We start from the raw sequence: 27,288 nt of genomic DNA, 5'->3' as shown, positions 1-27,288 counted from the left end.
AAGCAGTGACATTTAAAGTTCTCCGATAAAATGTCAAATAAGTAGTGATGATAAATGCGTGCTTAATAAAGTAGACAGTCAGCACTGCTTCCATCTTTACAGCAACAAGGCACCTTTGACATTTCCACCTAAGCTCATCATAATCTGCTCTGCGTGGGGGGCTCTCAAATCATTGCTTATCACTTACTATTATTATTTGTCCTTTGACTCGGCTTGTGTTCGGGAAAACAGTCGCAGTCAAACAGCTTCCTGGGGGCAAAGAAAGACGACACCGACAGAACAGTGTTGACACAGCGGCTGCGTCTGCTCGCTGCCGAGGTGTCACAGACTCAAAACGAGCAGTGACTTCGCTGAGATAAAGAGAACGGCAGTGACTGATGGCGCCACTGTACCGACGATGTCAAATCCGCCAACAGTTTAGATTCTGTGAAGGCAAGGCAAGGCAAGGCAAACACCTGAAGAGCTGCCCTACAATGGAAAAATAATAATAACAGTGTTATAATTCATATAGTACGGAAATATCTTGAAACCTATTCAAACGTTTGTTTCGATACATAAAAGCATTGGTAACAGCCCAACATTCCTAAAATTAGATCTTATTTTAGGGAATTATATTAAAGCAGCAAAAGATGATGCAAAGAATTACAGAGATGCGGTGAAATACCGGCTGTGGATGGGAATCTATTTTTTTTTTTCTATCTCTTCAGGCCCTGACCTACGACTGGCCAGCCAGAAACACAAACATGTTGTCCACCTCCAGTCGGTGAATCGTGACCGAAAGGGGTCATGATCCTTGGGTGTTTTGATCTTGTTGCTTTTTTTTCAGTATGTTTTCTTTTAGTGTTTGTTTATATTAGTTCCTATACTTTTGTGGACCGTTTAGTGCGTTTTAGTTATTTAGATACAACAATTTTACCATATAAGAAAAACAAATACTGCACAGTTATTAAAAATAACACACTCAAGCATTTTAAAAAGGCGTTCATCTAAGGAGGGTGATATTAGGAAAAGGGCAAAACGAAATAAGTATGAAGGAGAGAAGACGTGCTGCAAAGGTCCGGGATTTGTCTCCGGATGGCTGCATCCACACAGCAGCGCCTGCTGAGCCATAAGCCAGCCCTAGAAAGGCCTTTAAAAAAAATCTTTGTACATTTGTTGTAAAATGTTTGCATTAAAAGGAGAGGTGAAAACACAGCAACATAGAAGTGTGGGAAAGAGCCTATGACACAATATAAGTAAATAAAGATGTCAAAACACATATACTAAATCCTATCTTTTATCAAGGACATAGCAGATTTATTTCAACAAAATATTTGATCACTCTTTTCTGAATATATACAGGTTTCTATGAATTATAGTAATTGTCTTAACTCTGTTTACAATGCCCTGAACATGTTAGAAAATGTGACTAGATTATAGCTAAACAGTTGACAGCACTCAGATGGATAAACCTGTGGGACAGGAACAATCGTTGTGGTTTTCCAGTAAGCTCAGCTTTTGTCAAGGGAGTAATTTCCCTGTTGCCTGTTATCATAACTAAAGCCACAGACACACCCTCACACAAGCACAGTCATACATCACAGCCGCTGTGACTTTCCCTCTCCTTAGTGGCAATCAATAGCCTGTAGGATAAAGGAAGCCCACTGTAGATCCCCACCGAACCAAAGGGCCCTGATGAGCAGGGGGCAAAAGAATAGCTGAGGTTGGTCGGCACGGTCCCTATAATGAGCCTCCTTTGGGGCTCCTGCATGATATGTGAAAATGACTTCAGTTAGATCATCCAGCTGTGAAGGCTGTGAGTTGGGGTGGGGGTTGGAAGTAATGAAGTTGGAGGAGGTGATGCATGGGACATGGACACAATACTGTCTTTTCTGAGGTGCATTCAGTCCATGCCCCTAGCCTGTGCATGGGATATTTTATTTTGTGAATGACATCCTCATCTGCCTTCAGACTGTCATATATTCTGTATTTAAATTGAATTAATTTCTATTTATATTGCGCCAATTCACAATACGTGTCATCCCAAGGCACTTTACAAAGTCAATTCTATTGACTCACACAGACAGACTGGTCAAAGGTTTTCTATATGAGGAAACCCAGCAGATTGCACCGAGTCATTGACTTGCAGCGTTCACTCCTCCTGAAAGAGCGTGTAGCCACAGTGGACACAGTCGCTTGCATTGTGTTGTTGACTTTGCAGCAATCGCTCTTTATCGAGCACGGATGTAAGAACGGTGGAGAGGAAAAAACTCCATTTAAAACCAGTTGCTCTTTCTGTGTATTTCCTGTACAGAAACAAAGACTCGCCTAAATTACTAGATTACTAAAAACACGTGTCTCTGCATGACCTCCTGGAGTTAACAAGTCATTATGAGCTTGATGAAAGCGTGGATTAACATTTAATGGACCTACTGGCCACAAGCCTTTCAACTGGATCCCAACAAGGATGGATGTGTAAACATTAGGAGTTAGGAAAGGTCCTAGGCTTAATAAAATCCTTCCGCTCACCATGATCATAATGTCAAATGCTCAGGGAAATTATCTGCTGCATTTTAGAGTTTTAACTTTCAATTTTAGAGACTAGTATTCTGAGTTTTTAGCCTATGTCAACTGTCTTGGAACAAATCCATCGCTATAACTAGATTTTTTTTTTTCAAGAGAACCTTTGTATCCTGTTTTAACAATGTCCAGAACTGTCATTATCCTCTGCTGCTTGTGTGTCTGTAAGTGCCTTCCTAAGTCCCCCACCTTCATTCTTCATTCAGGCGAATTAGTGTTTTGTTGCATGTTCTAACCTGTTTGTGAGTTCATTATTTTTCCTTAGTTAAATTTAGATTCCTTGTCTCTGTTTCTCCGTTTCTGTATGCTCTGCGTTACACCCCATTGTTCCTGACTTCTCCCCCCTGTATTTTGTAAGTTCTCTTTTTTCATTCATTAAATAAATCATCTAACCACAGCTTTGTCTCGTCGCTGCCAGCCTTTTGGGTCAGCAACATCCACAGTTTATGGCAGGAACACATTGCTAAGCCTGGCAAACAGTGTTTATAAGCCTCCCTTGTCAAGACAAAAGGGTAACAGAGAGAACTTCTTCCTCTTATTCCTCAATATAAGCATCTCAAGCAGGTCATTAAGTCTACGGCACTCATGTTCACATCCGAGGATCATAGTCGAAGCTTAGACCTAATTGCTAGAAGAGGTCCCGTGCTAACAAGAGGGCGCTTTGTGCAACAGATTTCTCTTTAATAAGAAAATGTAAGCAATCTATTTTCCTGAGAATTTGTGCCAAGATAGAGATTCAGACCACCATGATTGGTATCTTTGAATATGTGCCACCTGCCCTTTAAACTGGATTCCTAGCTGGACGGATAGATAAACTGTAAACATTAAGTGTTTGAGGAAAGGTCACTGGCTTAACACAAGTCCTCCTCTCACCATAATCATAGCGGCAAACACTCCGCTAAATGATCTGCTTCATCGTAAGACTGAGTTATACTTGCAGGTCTGTTCAGACAGCGCACAAGCCCGTAGAAACGCTGTAAACATTTATATTTGACAAGGATGAAGGTGTATGTGTTCTCCAAAAACACAGGGGGGCAGTACTCAACATAACCAGTGGAAATGCAGTAAACAAGAGAAGAAACAGCTGACGCCAAACAAACACCCAAAATGACCACGCGCCGTATCGTGAAGAATTGTTGGTGCGTTTACGGCAGTTTAACAGAAATAAACAAAGGATTAGCGAAGTGGAAGAAGATGGTATGATCACCCGTTGCATACAGAAATACGTGAAGATGGGGACTACAACTTGTCTGGAGCACCCATAGGGTTAATTTTTTTTATATTAAAAGATTTAAAAAACTATTTGCTTTACTAAATACAAAGTGATGGATGTACATACTAGGGGTTGTTGTTTTAGACATGATTTATGCTGCAAGTGATGGAAACAGAAGACAACCTCCTTGTTTGTATCCACAAACTTGGCCAATAAACTCACCCGTAAAAGTGTGGCAATAATATGTGTATTCTGTTTTCAATCACAGAACAAGCAGCAACAACATAGCATTTAACAAACTTGTGCTGCTTGAAACGTTTGTGCCATTTTATGTCGATGCAGGTGAACTGGCTTGGCCAGGGCTCTGTCAGATTTCCCCATTTTGAATGAAACTGTGCACGGCAAGTTGCAAAAATTTGGAGTTTCACAACCTCGTGCCATGATAGCGTGAGAGACCGCCACGTAGGAGGTAGGGACACGTGCGATTGCTTCACTTTAGGAGTGCGCACCCTCATACCCTGTTCAGTGCTTCGAGTGTAAACCTAGCTTTGCAGTTTAAACTTTATTAATCACTAATTAAGTTTTAGTGATTACTTTCTCACATTTTGCACTCCAGTAACTGCTATTATTGAATGTTTGCATTTAATTTAATGATATGTTTATTTTTTCCCTGCCATAAATTTAGTAAAAACCCACTACTGTAGCTAGATTGCTACCAACTGCAATTGTAACCAGTTGCTAAAGTGATTTTGAGTAGGTTCTCTCCCTCACCGTCCTCACACTCAATTTTTAGTGACCATTTAGAGGTGAGAGTTGGCAAATAAATGGACCTTTTTCTCTTTAACGCTGCTGCATTATGGAATAACCTCAGGTTGAGCATGAGGGAGGTTCTTCACAGACTCCTTATTGATTAACACCTCCTCCCAATTTAGACGAACAAAGGTAGATTTTAATGCCGATTTGAGCTGAAGCGATCTGGAAAACTCAAGGCCCTATCAGACATACAGGACACCTCTAGATGATGAGGACGAGGTGGTGTCCTGTAATGGTTTTCTGTTATTTTCCGCAGGTGTGTTCTTGTCTTCCCAGATACTTACCAACTACAAACACCTTGAAGAGGAACATTTTCTCTATGTTCTATTTTTGTTATGAGCCACATAACATCTCTGATACTGTGCTGCTATTAAACAGTACTAGTGTAAGTCACGTTGTCACTCACACACTATACAGTTCCTTGCAAAAGTATTCACCCCCCTTGGGTTTTTATATATTTTGTTACATTCCAACTTGTAATTGAAATGTGTTTAATCATATTTTAAGTGATGTATGAGGCACACAATAGTCTAGTGTGAAGAGAAATTACACATATATAGACGAAAAATAAAAGATTTATTTAAATTACTTGCGCCTATATATCCACCCCATCTGTGATGAAAAAAAACTGTTCTGATGTGACCAATTTCCCTCAAAAGTCCCATAATTATTGAAATTAAGTCCACAGGTGTCACATGATCTGTCGGTATAAACACACCCTTTCTGAAAGGCCCCAGAAGCTGCAGCGTCATTAAACAAGAGGTGACACACCATGAAGACCAAGGAGCTCTCCAAACAAGTCAGGGACAAAGATGTTGAAAAGTACAAGTCAGGGTGGGGTTATAAAAAATTTCAAAATCTTTTATATTCCCCTGGAGCACCATAAAATCTTTTATCTTCAAATGGAAAGCAGTAAGTCAGTCAGAGCATGCAGTGCGCTGCCATGCATTTCTGAAGCATCCCAGAAGCCCAAGCTTCTCTAAAATATGCGGCTGTTCTATTTTTTTACAAGAAATCATTTATTTTATGATTGCAATTGTACATTCCAACAAAATTTGTGTTCTGCATTTTACGCATGCCACTGCTCCGGTTAGCTTTTAAAGTGCCTGGGGAGTAATCTGGGACTAACCGTCTTGCACAGAGACCAGACGACTGAGACGGTCGGAGCGGGGATCGAACAAGCAACCCACCTTTTGGCGGGCGACCTCCGTACTCTTGCCCCACTGTCGCCCCCGACAATCAGCACTTGCCGCGCCAAATCCACGACAATCTGGAGTAGAGCGGATCATTCAGTCAGGTAGTAAGTTGATGAAAAGTGAAGTGAATCCGGTCGAGTGTATAAGTAAAGGATGACATGTCCAGACTTTGGATGACATTTTACAGTCAAACATCAATACTTCATTACCTGCGGTTTCAGCACCAAGCCACCAGTGGTTCTCACTTAATTCTTGACACCATGGACGAGGACACTTTTATCTTGGAGGTAGAAAATCACACAATTTTATACTATAACACGCATCTCTTTTATAAAGACATTAGTTCAAGAGCAGGCGTGCAAGATGTGGGTAGTACTGGCCAAAAAAAACACTTCACTGGTTTATTGTTCATTTTAAAGCCTACAAGTACACTACTATTGCGCAATAACGCAATCCTTGTGCGATCCGAGTCCAACCGCACAATCAATCCCAGTGGAATAGGGTCCCTGGCAGAAAGTGCAGTGCAGCAGCACCGCGTCGCTCCGTGGAACCCTGGGGTTAGAGTTAAAAATAAGAAGGCATGTTTAGAGTTTGCCAGAAGCCATTTTGTTTCCCTGCTCAATTGTATGAAGGTAGGTGTTCTGGTCAGATGAAACTAAAATTGTACTTTTGGGCCACCAAGGAAAACGCTATGCCTTGAAGCTAGTCTGAGTCAAGGGAGAGATTGATGGTGTTGAATACAATGATGTTCTTGAGCAAAACCCTGTGTCAGTCTGCCTGTGATATGAGGTTTACCTTCCAGCAGGCCAATGATCTGATGCATGCTGCTAAAACAACACTCAAGTGGTTTAAGAGGAAATAGTTAAATGTTCTGGAATGGCCTAGTCAAAATCCTAACCCCAGTCCAATTGAGACTATGTGTTTAGACTCAAAGATCGATGTTCACAAGTGAAAACCGTTCAATATGAAGGAACTGGAGTAGTTTAGCTTTGAGGAATGGGCAAAAATCCCAATTGTAAGATGAGGTTAGCTCACAGAGACTGATACAAAACCACTTGCTCCTGGCACTGCTGCAAAAAGTGGCTCTAAAAAATACTGAAAATAGGGGGTGAACAGTTATTTTGTCCTGTTTGGTGTTTTGTTCACAATAAAAAGAAACATATTCAAAGTTGTAGACATGTCCTAAGAGGGACAAATGTACAAATTCTCAAACAATCTTTCTTACTTCCAGGTTGTGAGGCAAAAACATGAAAAATGCCAAGGGGGTGAACACTTTTTCAAAGCGCCCTAAGCAGAGACTGGCCTGAGAATAGAAAAACAAAATCATATATGTCGCTGTCGGTATTTCAAGAAAATCTTCAAAATTGCAGTGATTGATCCCAACAGGGGAGCAGTACCAGACAAAAATGAGCTACTGATTGGCCTGAAGGAATTAGAGGGACTGGGTTGTGCTTTGAGGGAAAAACCTCCACAGATTCTACGTAAATCAAGACTCTTTTGATGCTGAAAAATAAAGCCAAGCATTGAGCTGCATTACAAGGCTTAGATCTTTGATAAAATGGATTCAGGTCGGATTTAAAAAAAAAAAAATGTCTCACAACTTTTTTTTTTGAATCTCAATCATTATCGTTTAACAACACAGCACCATAAACTTTTAGCAAAAATAAATTTTGCAGAGCTAAGATGCTGTGTAAGATTGAATACTACAATCGATATCCCCCTTTTGCTTCCGAGTTGAAGAAAAGGAAAACCAACTACCTTCGTCCGCTGCTATGTATTACCATCAAGAAACTGAACGCCATTAAAACGTTTCTCTTCTCAACGTTTATGGAAACCTTTGCCCCTGGCAGTCAGTAAGTGTCCACATCTTAATGGCATTAAGGAGACAAGGAGGGCGTTAATCAGTGTGGCAACACAGAAACCAAAGGTAACCCTGAAGGAGCTGCCGAGCTCTACAGCAGAGGCTGGAGGATATGTCCATTAGGACCACGATAAGCTGTACAGTCCATAGAGCTGGGCTTTATGGAAGAGTGGCAAGAAAAAAAACAATGACTTAGAGTTAAAAATTAGAAGGTATGCTCTGTGTTTGCAAAAAGTCATAGCAAGGTATTCTGGAAAACTGAACGTTTGGACCACCAAAGAAAACATTATGTCTGGTGCAAACCCGACAAATCCTGCCATCCCCACAGGGAAACATGGTGGTGGCAGCATCATGCTGTGGGAGGTTTTTCAGCAGCTCGGACTGGGAATCTGATCCAAGTCAAGGGAGAAATGGACGGCCCTAAATACAGTGATGTTTTTGAGCAAAATCCGTCAGTCTGTCTGTGATGTGGGACTGGGAGAGAGGTTCACCTTCTAGCAGGTCAATGACCTGCAGCATGCTGCTAAAGCAGCACTTGAGTGGTTTAAAGGGGAAACATTTAAATGAGTTGTAATGACCTAGTCAAGGTCCAGACCATACTTCATTTGGGAATCTGTGGTTAGATTTGTAGATCGCTGTTCACAAGCGACAGCCATCTAACACGAAGGAGCCGGAGTAGTTTTAAATTGAGAAATTATGAGATTTTACGTGTCATTCAAACTCTCATGATTAACCTCTCTGGATATGTGCCACTTGCCCTTTAAATTGGATTCCTAGCTGGACGGATGAATGATGTGTAAACATTAGGTACTAGGAAAGGTCATTGGCTCGATGAAATCCGTCTCACCATAATCATAATGCTAAAAGTCTACCCAAATGAACTGCTTCATATTAGAATTTTAACTTTCAATGTTCCATGTTTACATCTCAGTAACTGTTCTTGTTCAATGTTTCCATATTGTTTAATTTCGAGTTTCTGTCAAACCCAATATTATGGCTAGACTTTTTACACTTACATATGTTCCCGTTCATATGTTTGCTGTTATTTTCCTCTGGTGTGTTCTTGCCTTCCAAGATAACTTATCACCTATAATAATCCTGAGGAGTGGCATTCTTTGTAGGGTGTGTTTATGTAATGGAACATTATCTCGTATCATCTTTGTTACTGTACTGTGATTTAAAACCAGAGCTGGTATGTCCACCACTCAGTCGTGAGGTTGTTCACACGCACACTGATTGCATAGATTGGTGTAAGAATAGGAAAACAAAATCGTACATGTTGGTGTGATTTTGGCATGAACAGTAAGGACATCTGATGTCTCAATCTGTAGTTGCTAACATTCAAAAACTTTATACGTAGCCTACCAGGCTTAATTTACCAACAAATACTTTATATATGGATATATAATGGACAGGATTTTACTACTATGTGTATACATCAATTTGTGTTGCATCAATAAATATAGCTCAAAGGACAGAAGGAGAATTTTGAAATATTTTAAAGGTAAACAAATAATCCTATTTTTCTGCAGTTTCACAAATGAAAGGTTTTGTGCAACACAACATGCATTTTAATCTGTCATAAGAGCAGGATTGTCCAGTCTGGGTTTGACTAGTCAGTTAATTGGGGTATTTATACTTGTCTAATTTTAAGTAGCTTGCTTATCTTTGAGCCCAACACTGAATGAAGTAGGCCTGGAAGATAAAGTGAAAATTTACCGACAACAAAATTTACGACAATGACCAACATAATTTTGCCCATGTTGATAATTCTAGTGTTTTAAAAAAGATGAGAAGAAAAGTCGTTCTTGTCTTGTTTGGCTGTGTGCAGGTAGGCTATACTGATGTCCCCCTAAGACGCTGTGCTACCTGTATAGGTACAATTTGTAGTTGTGTGACTCCACCCCTTCCAGTCTCTAACAAGATGAGGAAGAGATAGTGAGCTTGTGAAAATGAAGGATATTTCAAATGTTGAAGCGGCGGCAGTAGAGCTGGTCAAGAAGGAAGAGGAGCAGCTTTTATGTACGTTCCAGCCACATCTGATCTCTGGTTCAGTTGCATGATGGACCTGTACATTAGTCTGAGTGTACATTGTATCAATGACTAATGGAAACCAGAGTGTTTAAGACGGCATGTTTTCAAGCTGATGCCGGGGAGATGGTCGTACAAGGTTTAAGCATGATGCCGTTTGAATGGGACATCAAGGAAGATGCCTTTGTCGCCATTACTACTGACAACAGCGCAAACATAGTTAAAGCTGCCAAGCTCAAAAGATGGATGCGAGGGCAGTGTTTTGGGGACAGGCTGCCCCCGGCAGTCAGTGAAGGAGGAAATACACCAGACATGTAACGTAGGTGTAACGTAAGTGGTGCGGCTTACGGGCGTATTTTCAAAAAGCATAAATTTACACCAGACGCTGCAAAGTACGCCCCAAAGCCGCGTGTTTCTGCTCTGAAAAGAAATATCGCCACATGGAAAGAGCACCAAGTAGAAGGCGCACCTTGGCCTTCCCTCCTCTTGTTCACAAACTGTTGCGAGTTGAAAGGCAGCAAGCTCAGCAAAAATGAGTGCCTCCCATCAATCAGTAGCGTCAACAAGGTGATTTCTACCACCTCGTGGCCGAACTGAGACTTGACTTTTATTTTGTGATACTTTTGGAAGTGAACTTTGACACAGGATGTTGTTTCCCTGTTTATTCCTTGCCAAACTGGAGCATATAAGCGTCTGAAATTAGAACTTCCATCTAATTTAGCCATCATGTACTGTATGTGTGTTCTATGTGCATATTATGCTTCTAGTGTACATTTATTGACTGATTAAAATGAAAAGCTAACCTAAGAGTAGGACGTGTGTATGCTACTTTTCTGTGCTTACCCGCCACAGTTTCCTCCCGAAGTGTCCGCATCTTAATGGCATTATCGTTGTATAATTTTAACCACAGGTGTGGCCGCTCCATGTGGGTTATTATTATAATTTTATTTCTTACCCAAGGGCTCTGTTAGGGAAATTGGTGTAGTTGGGAGGTATTGAGATAATTTAGCTGTGACTGTCCAGGGGAATCATCAATCGTTGAGGTCAACTGCTTTTGGGCCGTATCGCCTGGCCCTAAAACGAAGACTTCATTATAATGAAACTGTGTTTTGAATAATTAATTTAGTTTAGAATTATCCAGTTCAGGTTAGGTCAGTTTAAATATCTTGGTTTGTTCTGTTTTTTTTTTTTTTTTTTAATGACAGATGATCAAATGCTGCTGCACAGTGGCCCCATTAATAGCAGTGTTGCCTTACATCAAGAAGGTCCTGGGGGCCCAGCCTGGGGTCTTTCTGTATGGAGTTTGCAGGGTCTCTTTGTGCGTGTAGAGGTTCTCACTGGGTACTCTTGCATCCTCCCACAGTCAAAAAGCATGACTGTTAGGTTGATTGGTCTCTCTAAATTACCCTTAGGTATGAGTTTGTGCATGATGTGTTGCCCTGTGACCAACTGGCGACCTGTTCAAAGTGTACCCCGCGTCCCGCCCACTGACCACTGGAGATAGACACCAGTCACCCCCACAAATCTGCACTGATAAGTATAGATAATGGATGGATAGTTGACCAAATGCAGATCAGACCACAAAAATAACCCTTTAATTTAGTGCCTATGAGAAGCAAGGGACAAGAAGCTAACCTTGTTTCTGCAAGGCCAACTGCTAAAGGTGCTAAGCGTGGTTTGTACTTCAGGTAACTATTAGGCAATATTGGTGTGTGAACTATGCCTACTTGTAGTTCACATCTGTTCTATCACTCTGTGAATACCTATTCCTACAAAGGACCAAAAATACTGCCACGTAAATGATTTTGAAACTGATGGACGCTTCTCCCATGCCAATAGTGAGTGTTTTCATCCAGCCTGACAGTGTTTTTTAAGCCTCCTTTGTCAAGATAAAAGGGTAACACAAAGAACTTCTTCCTTTAATATAAGCGTCTCAAACAGGACATCAAGTCTAGTTCACAAATGAGGATCATAGTAGAAGCTTAGACCTAATGGCTAGATGAGGTCTTACCCTACTTAGATGGCGTTTCATGGGATTTGTTTATATTGAAAAATGTTGTAGAAATCTATTTTCATGGGATTTTCTGCCAAAAGCGGTTGTTCAGACTGTCAGGGTTAGCATCTTTAGATATGTGCCATTTGCCTTTTAAACTGGATTCCTAGCTGGACGGGTGGATGATGTGTAAACAACAGGTATGAGGAAAGGTCCCTGGCTTAACAAAATTCTTCCTCTCACCAGAGTCATGCCAAACGCTCAGCGAAACTATCTGCTTTATCTTATAGTTATACCTTTCGGTTTACTAACTGCTTTTATTAAACGGTTTCATATTGTTTCATTTTTAGTTTTTGTCAGAAATCATGGAACAAACCAATTATTATGGCTAGATTTCTTTTAAGAGAGCTCTTATATTCTGTTTAAAAAATGTCCAGAACCAATCGCTAATGTGATTTTGAGTAGGTTCTCTCCCTCATCATCCTTTGCTCAATATGTTGTAAGCATTTAGAGGTGAGAGTGAGCAAATAAATTGTCCTTTCTCTCTGTAATGTCGTTGCATTATGGAATAACATCAGGTTGAGCATTAGGGAGGTTCTTTACCGACTCCTTATTGATTAAAACTTCCTTCTTGCTGTTATTTTCCTCTGGTTTGTTCTTGCCTTCCAAGATAACTTATCACCTGTAGAAATCCTGAGGAGTGACATCGTCAGTGTCATCTTTGATACTGTACTGTGATTATAAAACCAGAGCTGGTATGTCCACCACTCAGTCGTGAGGTTGTTCACATGCACACTGATTGCAGAGATTGGTGTAAAAATAGGAAAACAAAATCATACATGTTGGTGTGATTTTGGCATGAACAGTATTTCAAGGACATTTTTAAATTTACTGTGATCGATCCCAAGAGTGGAGCAGTAGCATCAGACAAAAATGGACTACTGATTAGCCTGGGCTGTGATTGGTGATTGGGCTGTGCTTTCACAAAGAATGTCCACCGATTCTTGGTTAGTGTAGTCAAGACTCTTTTCACACTGAAGAATAAAGCCAAGCACTCAGCTGCATCACGAGGCAGATGCCTATTAGGTTCTTAAAAAAATTTCCCTGTAATTTCACTGAATCCCAGTCATGTTTAACATTATAAAAACTTCAGCTGAAACAAAATATATAGCAGAGCTGAATTGCTTGTCCATTTCGTCCACCTGTTTCTGACCTTGTCAAATGTCACTGACCCCATTCTTCAACTGAATGTTTTTTAGGCAACAAAGCCACTAGGAGAATGTTCTAACCTAGCTTCCAAATCCTCCTCATCAATACAACAAAGCAGGTTGAAAATATAACTCATTGTTTTCTCTCTTATTGCATTCAAGCCGTCGCTCGCTCTGAACATTACCCAGAATTCATTTTACATTTCAAAGCAGTTAAAAACATCTCGTCGCAACGTTATCTAACAACAGGAATTTTTCAACATTGCCACATTGTATAAACGATATAATTTTAACAGCAGTTTAAAAGCTTTTTAGCCTGACACATCTCTGCAGTCAAAACAAGGGATGAAAATAAACAGCACATTCTCTCTCTGGAAAGACAGCACGTTGTTTTTAGCTAGCCATGGAACTCATCAAGAAAATGCCTAGACCTAAAATAGACTAGCTGAAAATATGGCAAAAAAAACTATTAAGCCAGTAATAGTAAAGACAAAGTACAGCTACATTAAGTTTTATACTTTCAGGAGTTTATTGATTTCATTTATCCACAGACATTCAAAGCTACGTTCCCTCAATGAAGTAAAACTGTCACTCTGAGGATTACCCAGAATCCCTTTCCACTCATACCACTGACTGCAGGTACAGATCAAACAGCAGGTGGTGCTGTTGTCCCATTTACCAGTAAATTTCTATAATGTCCTAAGAGACCTTTTTTTAACACCTATGTTATATTTTCTAAGAACAAGAAATCAAAAAACACAAACTTTTCTTTCTTTTCCTTGGGCATGCCTCATAAAAAGCTTGTCCGCATGCCTCTGCATATTTAAGGTTAAGCATAAATGGGCTTTTAGTCATTACAATTTCACACCCTTTTAGTTTATAATGTTTGTCTTTACCATGTCAAAAATATTATTGAACATTTTCGTTAAAATCAAGTTGGAGTTGTACATTTTATTATTGCTTCAGTCAGTTGAGGAACTACAGTGTTGCAGGTGATTTGATATAATTCACAAAGGCAACAGTCTAGATCAGAAATGAGGACATCGGTAGTGCCTTAAAGGGTGTTCTTGAGGTTGTTCATGGACAGGATAAAATGATTGTGACCTATGTTGTTTTCCTTTCAAATGCAACTTTGCAATCTGTTGTGCCACCAAGCATTATCCTTGTTAGTGGGTTCTAGTTGTGCCTACCGATGTTTGTCTGATAACCAGTGTTGTAGTACTCGAGTCCGAGACTCGAACTCGAGTCCGAGTCATTAGCTAAATTTAGAAACTCGTGACTTGACTTGGACTTGAGCACTGATGACTCAAATTTGGACTCGGACTCCTACATTCAGTTCATTCTGACTCAGAAATTGAGAAAAAGACTCGACTTTTTTTAATATCATTAGGCTATAATTTTAATATGTCATTAGAATATTATTTGGTGTATGATTTTAATATCTAAATTATTAGTGCAATGTGGTGGAGTATGGATTTTTTTTAGTTTAAAAACATGTAGGCTATGCTTACTTTAGTGCGGAACTTGGACTCGACTTGATCAATAAGGACTCGACTCGGACTCGACTCAGATTTTTTTTAATGACTTGGACTTGACTCGGACTTGAACACTGGAGACTCGAACCTGGACTCGGACTTGAGGCATAGTGACTTGACTACAACACTGCTGATAACACACATATGGCTGGAACCGCTCCGGTGTAGGTGGCTGCCGGGGGCTTCGGCATTGTGGCTGTTGATGTTTTTTCTTGGGGCTCTCTGCTCTTCTCTCGTGGGGAGCAGCTTTCCCTCTGTTGGCCCCTCTTGGGCACCTTTGCTGTGGGGGTACCGTCAGGCATCTTGGGTTCTGATTCTCGTCTCAGTACTCTGGGGGTGGATCTTTGGCATCTTGCAACCACTATCGAGTATTTTCCTTATGCATAAATCTTACATACACAAGTGCACTCTCACAAAACACGCGCAGGTGCTTGGATTCAGGTAGTTACAGAATATACAGAAAACCCCTATTATTATCTTCAGCTGTCACTTCATACGTTTTATATTACATAATACTGGATATTCTTCAGTGATGGTATCAAAGCCTTAGTAGTTAGTAGTTTGCACCTGTAATACTTTATCGGTTGGTTTTGCTGTTCTTTTTATTTCTCTTTTTGCCAGCGTAGAAGCAGACTCAGAGGATGTTATATTGCTCTCTCCCTTTCCTCTCCTCTTTCTCTTTCACCTGGTTTAGCATTTTGTTTAATCTGTTTCCCTTCTTTATTTCCTCTTCTTCCTTCCTGTTTTATGTGTCTGTTGAACATGAAACAGTCCCAGCATAAAATCTAATAAAGCTTCTCGCATACATAAATCAAGTGGAGCACTATGGTGAAAGCAGTAAGGCTCCACTTGCGAAAGTAAAATCTGTTGGGCTCTTTTTAGCATTAAGACAACAATTCTTATTGCTACATTGTCAGACAGGACACAAAACAAGAAAAAATATAGATACTATATAAATATAGTGTAATAGATCTGGGTTGAGTCAGCTAAAGTATAACGGAGATGTTCAGTTCTTGGACCTTTAGTGATCTCATGGGCTCAGTTTAGTCATTTGAGTAGAAAACTCTCAGATTACACGAGGCTCTTTTTGCAAGCATTGTGCATGCTTTTCTCTCTTTTTTTGTTCTAGTTTGATTTTTTTGTTTTCTTACCAAACAAGTTCCATTCAACTCCTTTGTGGCTGCTTGATTCTCCAAAACCAGGCTGCTGAGCACTGAATAATTCATTGTTTAAGACAGAATTGCGAATACACATTTCTCCTGATAAGAACAAAGTTGCAATCAGTTGCATCATTCCACAACACATTTAACTCCTTCCAACTTTACAAAAAAAAAAAAAACATTATCCAAATCTGAGAAAACAGTTTCCTCAGAAATTTAGATGACATTTTCAATTTCAGCTGTTGCAATGTTTCTGAATGGTTCCTTTTAAATATTAAATTTTTTAACATTATATCATGCTTTTGTTGATGTCATATTTGCGTCCTCACTAGTTGGGTCTACCAACAGTGATGCGTAACTGAAATTTCAAAATTCTCCCTTACTCAAAAAGCAATAGAAATGACAAAGACTTTCTAAAATGAATATTTATTACAAAGCATTGCCATTTTCAGATAACCCGTTCATATGCTTGCTTGACTTGAATGAATTAACAATGCAAAAAACTGCCATGGGCACAAAAGCAATTGTAGTGTAGGTGGTAAAGCTAAGATAATATTGATGCGTTTAAGAGCTTGGTAGAAAAAAAAGAAAGGCCAAATGTGTTTGTCATTATCGTTGAACTGCTCATTTTTCCCTCCTAGTGAATAATCATCCACAACTATTATATGTCATGCTTGGAAATGGATCACTAATCTTTGGATGATTCATCAGCTAATGCCTCAAAACGGAAGCTGGGAGACACAGGCGCTAAAAAGTCTACATAGCACTGTTGTGTCATTACAAAACAAGAAGGTTTTTGCCACCGAGAGCTGAAGGAATGCCACGAGGTATTACGAGCCACACTCTCAGGCAGCTGGAATTAAAGCAGGAACTACAGCGATCTAGTGTTGTGTGGGAATAGGCAGAGAAGAAAATGGGTGCTTTTTGGGCAACTGGGGATTTCTACCTTAATATCTTTTGTTCCAGGTCCTTGTTCTGCAAAATCCCTGCTCTCTAGTGGATCTATCATCCAGGGAAAGGCAGCGGCCCAGGACACTCCAGTAAAAAATGCCTGGAGGTGGAATATGCAGTAAATGCTGGCCTACTTTGAATATGTTCTGCAGTGTTACGTTACGATCCCCTCTATTTCCAGCATGTACTGCACGGTTGTGTTTTTGTGTAGGTTTTTGTTCTCCTGAAGTGGTTATAAATAAACTCATGTTGTACAGTTTTACAAATATTCAGAATCTCTTTATTACAAAAACAAAAACTGCACCGTATGTTCCTTCTTTGTTAAGCTACATTTAATTGTAATTTTAGAAATGCTGGCTAAAAATGTTTCATCATGAGATCAAAAAGCTGTGGTTCGTATCCATACATGTCTGATGGATTACAGCTGTAACGTCTAACAAGGTGAGCAAATCCACCTGTATTAACTATTAAATGGTAAATACATTTGTATTAGATAATAGCTAATGTTAGCTTTCTGCAGAGGCACTAACAATAATGAACTCCAAGAAACATGGAATACGACATCATGTAAATCAATGTATAACATTGTGTTCAACAATGGTATACATATAACAAATGTTATACAAAGCTTTGATTTTAGTGGTTATTAGGTTATATTGTCTAATTTGGTTTATTTTTAGTTGCATGTCATAAGAAGGCGACATGTGCTCATAATAATCCATCCATCCATTTTCTTACTCGCTTTATCCCGCTTATAATAATTCACTCAATTATTTAGATCTGAGAAAACAGTTTCCTCAGAAATTAAGGTGAAATTTTCAATTTCAGCTGTTGCAATGTTTTTGAATTGTTCCTTTTAAATATTGACATTTTTACCATTATATCATGCTTTTGTTGATGTCATATTTGCGTCCTCTACTAACAGTGATGTGTAATTGAAATTTCAAAATTCTCCCTTACTCAGAAAGCAATAGACATGACAAAGATTTTCTAAAATGAATATTAATTCCAAAGCATTGCCATTTTGAGATTACCCGTTCATATGCTTGCTTGACTTGAATGAATTAACAATGCAAAAAACTTGGTTTGATTTTAGTGGTTGTTAAGTTATATCGTCTAATTTGGTTTATTTTTAGTTGCATGTCATAAGAAGGCGACATGTGCTCATGATAATCCATCAATCCATTCTCTTACTCGCTTTATCCCACTTATAATAATTCACTCAATTATTTTGAAGGGTATCAATAACTTGTAGATTTTAGTATTGTTTGAGTCAGGTGACGAACTACAACGCTGCAGTTAATTTGCTATCATTCACCAAGACAATAGTCTAGATCAGAAAACGGCAACAGTAGTGTCTTGAAGGTTGTTCTTGAGGCTGTTCGGATAAAATAATTGTGACGTCTTGTTTTGCTCTCAAATGCAACTTTACTAGGGATTGTGCTTGTGTAATAATTCACATCATATATTTTCCATGGTAAAGTTATGCTCATATAATCCAATCATTATTTTGAAGGGTATCAATAACTTTTGACTGGTCTTTGTAGGTGAAATGTGAATACAAGCGGATCATTCCTTCTAAGCTGATACTCCTTTGGCATTGTTTCATTACCTTTTGATATGCTCTTTCATTTCCATTGAGAAAAAAAATAAATTAGCGGTTGCATGAAAAAGATTTTTAATCTGAGAGAATAATGAAAAAAAGTCTGTCTTAACTGTGTCTACAGGGAAAACCATGGGAGTGACACTGAATTGCGAAGATTTGGAATTCTACTACAAGATGGCGCTGTTTCCTCCACATTGCTCCTTTAATATTGCAACCTTCATCTTTTAGATATGCTACAATATTGTTGGCTTTCAAAAAAGATAGATTTATTGTTCACTGAGTCATCCAGTATGTTAATTTAAATATCCTCTTTCTTTGATTTTCTCCACATCAGTAGTCAAGCAACAAAGACATGTTATAGCCTTTTAGTTTGTGGAAAGCAAATAAACATCTCATGTTTAAATAAACTGAAACCATCCAAATTTCTAAAAATACATTGCTTGTCACGGAAGGTGCTTATTAGATAAATACCCACGCTTTAACAAATACCAGCAGTGTTTTCCTGATTAAATTGCCTCTCAGATCTCATAAACATGACAGAGAGGATATCTTATGCGGTGATTGATTTTGCTGATCCGTTAAAAGACCTGCCAAGTTAGAGTACATAAAAAAAAAATTGCAGTTTACAGCAAAAAAAACAAATCAGCTAACTCAACATATTGGCGGAACTAGAAATTGATCATTTGACCATTCCCTCTAGAAATAAAAGTAAAAAACAATTTCCTCTTCCGTCCCTTCCTCTTACTCCTGTGTCCTCTCACTTCTCCACACCCCCCTCTCTCGCTGGCTGTCTCTCCATCCATCTCTTTTTATTAACTTCCTACTTTCCTCCAGCCTCCTGTCTGCAACCTGCTGTCTGTTCTCCTCGTCCTTGCTTTTCCCTCCATTCTCTCTTGCAACCTCTGTGTTTCAGACCAGCTCTCTCTGGGGGCGGATGTGTCTCTGTGACTCTGCAGATCAGTAAAGGACATCCTCTCAGTTTAATTCAAGTCAACCCCAGGCTCCTGGTGCTCCAAGACGCAGCATGTGTGACAGCTCTACAGAGACCGCCAGGAGGAACAGACCAGTCGGATCTGCATACACGCGTGTGCGTGTGTGTGTGAGTGTGTGTGTGTGTGTGTCCTGGAATCAGTCAGTGAGAGGGAGCGGGTGTTTTATTCAGGCATCTTTTCAACATCCCTCTGCAGTTGGTAATAGTTAATTTCACCCTGGCAGCAATCAAGGCCATCCATAAATCTGTGATGAGGAGCTGCCATGTTGATTAGTCTGTGCATTCAGCTCACATTTATGTGGCTGTTGGTAGCGGCGGCGGCGGGGAGGGGGTGTGCTTTCTAAATCATTACATAACATATGTTTGTTGTTCTTTTTTTTCCCCCAAAGACTGATGTGGGGAATCTGAATTAACCTGAAGACATAATTGAATGCTGCTCTTTTCAGCTGTGGCCTCCGAGCCACAACATGCCAGGCTGCTAACATTAATGTTGTATAAGAGAACATTTAAGGCAGAGGAATTTGGGGTTTTAACAAAGAAGTACATCCTCAAGCCTTAGATTTCTTTCAATACGCTGCGCTCGTTCACAGCCTACTTATCGATCAGAAATAATGAATGAAATTTTTAAAAGTATTTTATTTATATTACAATAATGATTGTTCTATGTTAAAAGGGATATCATGTTGTTTTTTCATTCCTCAGTTTTAGTCATTGTTGGGTTTTAAAAGCTTTTAGACCCATCATAGATAGTGAGTTCCCCAGTGTGAGAACATAGCCGAAAAACGAGTTAAGCTGATGCAACACAAACTAGTCTGACCGGATTGGGACCACGTCTTCGTGTGTCTGCACAGGATAACAGGATGCAGCAGTCAAAACTCCAAGCACACACACACATCAATGAGTATCAACCCAACGAGAGACTGCTGTGGTTTTGTTTTTGATCGGCACCGTTGAAACACATCTCCAAATTCTGGGGGACAAGCTGGCAGAGGTAGTGACTGACATCGTTCCATCCAGACAGCAAAGCAAATGATCTAACGTGATGGATCCAACGCTATTGTGAATGTCTGATTTAAAACCCGATGCAATAGTAGAAGTGAAGACCAGCACAGCCAACTGGCCATTACAGCGGTTGGTCATGCTGGAAACTAAATGTGAGATGACCGAGTAGTTCGACAAATGTTCTATACGATGTGACAGGTGCTGCACATTCAGTCTCTGACCCCCAAAATTACATTGAGGGAGACGCGTGATCCTGACCATTGGTCAACTACACACACGTTAGCAGTGATGCAACAAAATGGCATAATAACAACTTTAGCAAGATTAACCAGCGACAATCTTATTTCAAAATTGATTAAAAGCATGTTTTTTTGTTCGTTGTAAAATGTGTAGAGTAATTATGTTTTATGATTCCCATTTCTTGTGACTTACTTTGCCTCCGAAAAGGATCTTTAAAACAACAAACGTGTACGTTTTCAACAAAATCAGCAGCATATATGGTGGCCCTCACTGTGCTATAAATACACATCCAAGGACTGCCTCTTCTTTATCCGTGCTGGTTCGTGCTCTAAAGGACATGTCTTATAATAATCAGGCACTGTAACCAATGTGGCTGAGCTCACATCTGCAAAATGAACAGGCTCTTGCTCAATCCCTTCGTGGTATCTCCCACACTCACAAAGAACTGCTATTGCCACCTAGTGCACAAAGCAGACAACGTTCAATTATCACACCCCTTTTCTTTAAAGTAACAATGCAATGAAGATAACCTGTCACATGAATATTATGCAGTTCGTGAAGCACAATATAGAGCATGTTTTGGCCTTCTTTGAGCCTACCTGGACATATTAGCACTCCACACACTTTGTTAAAACAATCCATTTATCCTTTCAAGTTTTAGATTAACCTAAAATCTATGTTGTACTTTTAAGTTCATAAGTTTATAAGTTTCTGTTGAATCTTCTCAACAAAGGTTGATCGTCATCTATTACCGACCTCTGCGTCGCTTTCTGCCTTGGAAGTTAATATTTTTATTTAAATGTTTGCTTTCGACTGTTATCTGTGTTTGGGTAGCTTGGTGGATCTGTCTGTCCCATCAGCTGTCGTCAAAGATCGCACTGAAGTTGTGATGCTCTGTGGTTTAGTAGAGCCAGATATGTCTACAGCTTAAGAATGTGAACGCCCTGGTCTCCACAGCTCTGTACGTAGAATGCCATGCCTGCACAACACTGATTTGCCACGTGTTATCACACAGTTTGCTGACATGCTTTCTAATAGAGCCATTTCAGGAATGTTTAATTAGTAATTGATTATTATTTAATAGCCTTTGAAGTAAAACAAACCTGTTTTCATACTTTAAGCCATGGTGCCGTCGGCACATTCGCTCACACGACAGGATTTTTGCTTCGCTTCTCTCCATATTTCTGGAATGTGTCACCTTTGCTTACTAGCATCTCAGTTTCCTTGTTGACACCTTGCCAGAAGACGGACTCTCTCGCCCGTCTTTTACACTTTGCGTTACCGATATGACCTTCGCGTATCTGCTGCAACACGTCCCTTTTTAAAGCTTGCAGTATCACAATTGTGGATTTTTATTCCCATTCCCTCCACAACACTCAGGTCACCTCTGACATTATAAAGAATATGAACATAAAGCTGCCGGCCATCCCTCATCCTTGTTCCAAATAACACGCCGCAGCGCTGTGTCCTTTGCTGTTGTCTCGACTATCTGCTTCGACTCTTCATCGGAAATGGCAATGCAGCAGATGTTCACGTCATCAGTCAAGCTGACACCATTACCTGTATGTGCTATGGAGAGGGCACCAGCGAAAACCAGGTGATTTCCTCAGGTGTCTATCGATATTAAAGCGGCACAATTTTTCTCCTCCAAATGAAGCCTGTTTTAGGAAGATAATCTTTTAGTTTGACCTTTGTCATAGAAGGATAGAGGATTAGGCTTGACACCATGTTTGAGATGCTCGAAGAAAGACGGGAAAATAGTTCTTGAGTTGCCGTCTGGTTGTACGACTTTGTAAAATAAATTGGAAGCTAGTGGCTTATGCATTTAAGACCATGAATGAACCTCAACGCAGATGATCTGGTTGAAAAGAAAAATCCTTGGCTGGATTAGAGCAGATCCACAGTTATGTGGATGGACTGTCACCTTCCACAGTGGAGACAAATCACCAACTACTGGCTGCTATCTTCATACCACTTCACACAGTGAGATCTCATGCCATAATATTTAGCCGCACTTCTACAAACTTTGACCTTTTTAGCAACGCTGATTACGCGTTATTCTTTTCAAGCCGCTCCTTAATTGACATATTGCCAGAGATTAGTCACTAATTTCAGGGGTTAAAAGACCTAATTCGATACCCTGGGTCCCACCCATAATTTATGTTTCCGCATCACATTTCAAAGTAAAGTATGCTGAATCCCAGAACTGCATTAGGAGAATAACCTAAGTTTGGTTATTTCTACCAAAGCAGTTTATAGAGCGTGACATTGCACAGCGCTGTGGTTTATGCCGTTTCTATGAATATGTTTGCCAAACGGCCTGGTTTCAGCCAAGACTCTCTGACTGGTGCAGCAGGTGGTAATTTTTCTTTCTCTCAAAGACTTAGATTCCTCATAAGGGTGTCTTAGTTACACAATCAGAACATTTCTCCTTAGCGTGGCAACGCGACAACAGAGCCTAAAAGCAATTTAACACCCCCGATCTATTTTTCTCCATCTTCCTCACACACCTCTCCATCTAATCATTTACTAGCGCAACACCTTAAGATTATCTTCAGCTTCAACATCAACAGAACCTGTCTCTGAGCGCTCGCCGTCTTGCTCTCTTGCCAATCTGGTACATGCTTGTCTTGCTTGGAGCATGCATTTGCATATCAGTCTCTATTAGTATCAGAGCGCAGGGAGGGTTGTAGGCAGCAGGAGCGAGAGGATCCGCCGGGTCGTTTGTCCCTGCGATCTACCTAATCCTGCTGGACTTCTGGAGGAAACTGTGACCGCCACTGGACAGCAAACAGCACAAAAAGGCAGAAAGATAGCGGCGGACAAGCGAGTAAGAAAGATGCCAAGAGGATGTACTATCACTTTTACTAGCGGCCCTTTAACCTCGGCCTTTGAAGCAATTGAGTTTCTAATGTAGCATTTTTTGTTTAAATACAAAGAGACAACTATTGCGTGTCAGCGGGGAAAAAAAAAATGTGAACAGAAGCATGATTGTCGAGGTCAGCCTGACAGCTTTACACAGATAACAAAACTGTTCTGACACAATGGTAAAACGTCTCTGGATAGATTTTTTTTTTTTCGTCCACTGCTTCCACCAACGAAACCTATCTTTTTCATTCATTGTTCGCTCCAGTTAGAAGCTGTTTTCAGTGTTGCGGCACCAAAACAAACCATGAAATGAGAAGCGTAGCCCCGGTGGCTTGTACGGAGATGTGTCCCCCCCGCCCCCCACCACCACCACAACAACGAGAACAAAACAGTACTCACAAGCAGGAGCAATCGCAGGCCCCTCCTTCGGCGTTTTCCCGTCCTCCTGTGCCGTCAGATGCCTGTCACGAGCCTTTGTCTCGAGCTCGACTGTAGACGCTGCCGTTTGGGGAGGTGTTCGCAGCTCAAGGTGGTCCAACGCAGTGGAAGGTGCGTCATGAGCGACATCCGCAATCTCCCTACCGTTTTACATCCTCAGGCCTGGCCCCTGGAGAAACGGCAGCGCGAAGGAGAGACAGAGAGACAGAGAGAGGAAGAGAGTTGTGAGTAAGAATGGGCCTCCTCTTCCAAATACAATGAGAGGCATTGAAAAAAAAAAAAAAACAGGGGAACGAGCAGGATGGCAGCTGGGAGGAGATGCTGCCATACTACAACAGCCAGTGGTAGGTTGTCAGTATCTTGGAGTGTGACAGATTTGTGTGTTTGTATCTGGACAGCTGTCAGTGGAGATAAACACTGAACGAGTCAGTTCCTTGCATACGTTACACACTGCCCCAGGCCCCCGTCACACCAGACTAAGACCGCACCAAGACTCCATCAACCAACCAGGACACGGATGGTCCCTGCAGGGTCTTGGAGAGTTCTTCTGGGATGCATCAAAAATGCGATGTCCCCCCCCACCCACCCTCTTTACTCATGAGTGAGAGATCTAAGACTGTATTAAGCATGCACAACACTTCTACAGCAAGCTTGTGGTGGTGTTATTGAGGTGGGAGGACATCTGGACCCTGGGTGCCCGTTGGAGGAGCTTGGGAGCAGCAGAGCTCACCAGCATGGAATAATCATCACAGAATTGAAAGCAGGAGCGGCCACGTTCGACATATACCATGGTTAAAATAAAATCCCACCCACAGGCTGGCAGCACTCTTAGTAATTAGTGGCAATGCTCTTGGCAGCACAGAAGCTAGTCACATCCATTTCTGCTTCTGCTTTGGCTGAAACCAAAGAAATTCTCACGAAGTGACCAAAACTAACCGCACATATTCTCTGCAGCGATGCATTCAGTGCTGTACTTGCAGCTTGCACTCCGAGACACACCTGGCGCCCCATGGAATACAACTCTTTGCTATTGAGATGCACAGATTCCTCAAAGTGGCACAAAAACACACCTTTGGCTGTGCTAAAGAGAAACTCTGGCATTTTATTTAGGGAGAAGAAGGAAAAAGTCGGAGCAGGGGTTCAAAGTGTTGAGAATACAATTATACACCAGTCACAATGTGATTGCACGGAACGCCGAAATGCCTGTCATGCTTTCACATTGCTGATAAACTGATAAAAATCTTTAGTGTAAACTCTTTGAAGACCGAAACTGATGGTGGAGGAGCAGAAACCTCTGATAGACACAAGGGGGGAAATCCTGTAGCTATTGAAGAAACAGCTTAGTTCAGGTGTGCTACCCAGGAAGGTAGCATTCTGTTGGCGTGTTGGGAGCCTTCTGCTCACCCTGAATTCATGCTAGATTAATGCTGTTGTTTTTTAGATTTGCTGCAATCCATTATTCTTAAGACCACTGCTGTGATGGGAGCACCCAATAAAGCTGATGGGATTTTTTAAAGCTTTAATGTAGTCTTCAAATAACTATGGAACGAGTATACATATACTGTATGAGTAAACATTTTGAATATTTGTATGTGTTAATTTTTAGTCTATTAAACCCTGTTTTAGAAGAATCTCAGGGTAATCATTGATCAAAATGGCCATTGTGCCCTAAAAACCTTCCAGGCACATAGCCAAACAGCAATGCGAGAATTTATTCAGTCTATCAGCTGATAATATTTGCCTTTCTTGTATGCGTTTCCTCCGGCGATAACTGTATTTAAAAAAAATAAATAAATAAAAAATGCCCATTTGGGAGAAACGACACAAACACACCAGCTGCAATGCACTCTCACTCCACCACAATTCCTCTGCATGACTCCCTCAGCCACCGCTCTCCATTATTGATGAGACTTCCTCTGTGGGCCTCATCTGCCACTGTGCTGGCTGCGCTCGCTCGTGGGCAGCCGGTGTGGAGGTTGGGGGGGGGGGGGACCAGCTGATGGCACGCGAGGAAAAATAAAAGGGGCTGCGTCCTAATGACAGGATGTCGTCTAGCGCCGCGTGTCACATTTGTTATTGGCTTAATCTAAATTCAATGGGGTTGTCATCAAGGGGGAAAGTAATTACCTTCAAATCCACAGGGGGAACGGCCTTCTTATAGGTCCGGCTGAATTGTGGCTACTCGACTTTAGCGGCACAATTTAAGCACACTCTGCTCTGCCAAATTGCTGGAAAGGAAGAAATAACGTGGGGAATGATAGTAGAGCAGAGCGAGCAAAAAACAACTTCCAAGGTCACCCTTTGGGGGGAAAAAAATGTTTTATTTATCATGGTTTATGGCTATTAAGAAAAGACAAATATGAGCATTTGTGCGATGTCAGCTGTCGTAAATGTATTATGTATTACGTCGACTTGTTATGGAAATTTGTGAGATCAGCTGAAGAGATGCTAAGGAAGGTATAAAAAGACTTAACACCTGCGCCTCCTGCATGACAGGGAACAATATATCACTCCACCACCGATGATGTTATTTCGTGTTCAAAACACGGTTTGTGTAGTATCTCTATTACATCCCCCACCTCAGCTGCAGCAATATCGGGGCGAATCCGGGATGGTTATTAAATCCAAACACAGGAGTGAGGACACTCGGAAATGAAGAAAAAAGGAAACTAAAAATGCATTAATCTGCCGAGAAAAAAATAAATAAATGTCTTCAAGAGACGGTGAATCATCCAGAGAATAAAAATGGAAGTGTATATCAAGTATGAAAGGATTGAGAAGTTTCCTGCAGGTTTTTATTTAATTTTTTTTCAATGGAGACACATTCCAAACAGGAATAATCCTTTTATAGGGTGGAGCAACAAACGTAGGCACGGGAACTCAGGCTGTGACACTGTTAGGCACAAACCCAAAATCTCTTTATTGTACCACCATGTTTAGCTTTGGTTATTAAGCCCAGTACGTTTTCTGCTTATTTGAGGAACCATCGGTGCAAAGAGACGATGAGCTTTTTTAAATGATGAAATAATAGCCATTTGTTCAGCTGGAGTTTTTACCCCAGCCATCATTTAAATCCAAAAAAACCTACCAATACAAACGTTTATATATATATATATATATATATATATATATATATATATATATATATATATATATATATATATATATATATATTGTTGTACCATATGCTATTGTTTTCATGTGGCGACAATTTGCAGAGACTTTAAGTTTTCTTGTGACATTAAAATCCGCAATCCTCCTGGAAATGCCTGATGTATTGGGAGCAAGAAGACCTCAGACAGCAGCAGCTGGCTGTAACACCATTCAACCACTGTTCTGTCATGTTCTGCTCCGTGGCCAGACACCGAGCACGTAATCACACCAGAGCATGTGCGTGGGTGCATGCACACTTTCGCAGGCTCTCTGAGAAGTTCACGCTGTGCAGGAGTCTGTGGTGTGTGCGAGTGTGTGTGTGTGTGTGTGTGTGTGTTTTTTTTCTTTTTTGTCCGTAGGCTGACCATGTCAGTCTGTTCATCTGACATTGACGGATGAACGGACAACGTCTGAAAATAGAGGGCCGGACGGGAGGGGGAGAAGTAGAACAGGCTGGGAAACCAGGATTG

At 40.6% G+C, this 27,288-nt stretch overlaps 1 protein-coding gene across 4 annotated transcripts in view; it reads right to left on the bottom strand.

Moving 5' to 3' along the window:
• Positions 1–27,288, bottom strand: part of b3gat1a (beta-1,3-glucuronyltransferase 1 (glucuronosyltransferase P) a) — a 130,437-nt gene that overhangs the window by 51,571 nt on the left and 51,578 nt on the right. For all 4 annotated transcript variants that reach the window (XM_036150236.1, XM_036150239.1, XM_036150240.1 and 1 more), the window contains one exon: positions 23,627–23,834. The gene's annotated coding sequence lies outside the window, so the exon portion shown is untranslated. The remainder of the gene's footprint in view (positions 1–23,626; positions 23,835–27,288) is intronic.

Source organism: Fundulus heteroclitus, chromosome 18 (assembly GCF_011125445.2).
Source record: "Fundulus heteroclitus isolate FHET01 chromosome 18, MU-UCD_Fhet_4.1, whole genome shotgun sequence".
Taxonomy (NCBI): Eukaryota; Metazoa; Chordata; class Actinopteri; order Cyprinodontiformes; family Fundulidae; genus Fundulus; species Fundulus heteroclitus.
Note: the sequence above shows the minus strand (reverse complement) of the source record. Positions and strands in the feature narration are given on the sequence as shown.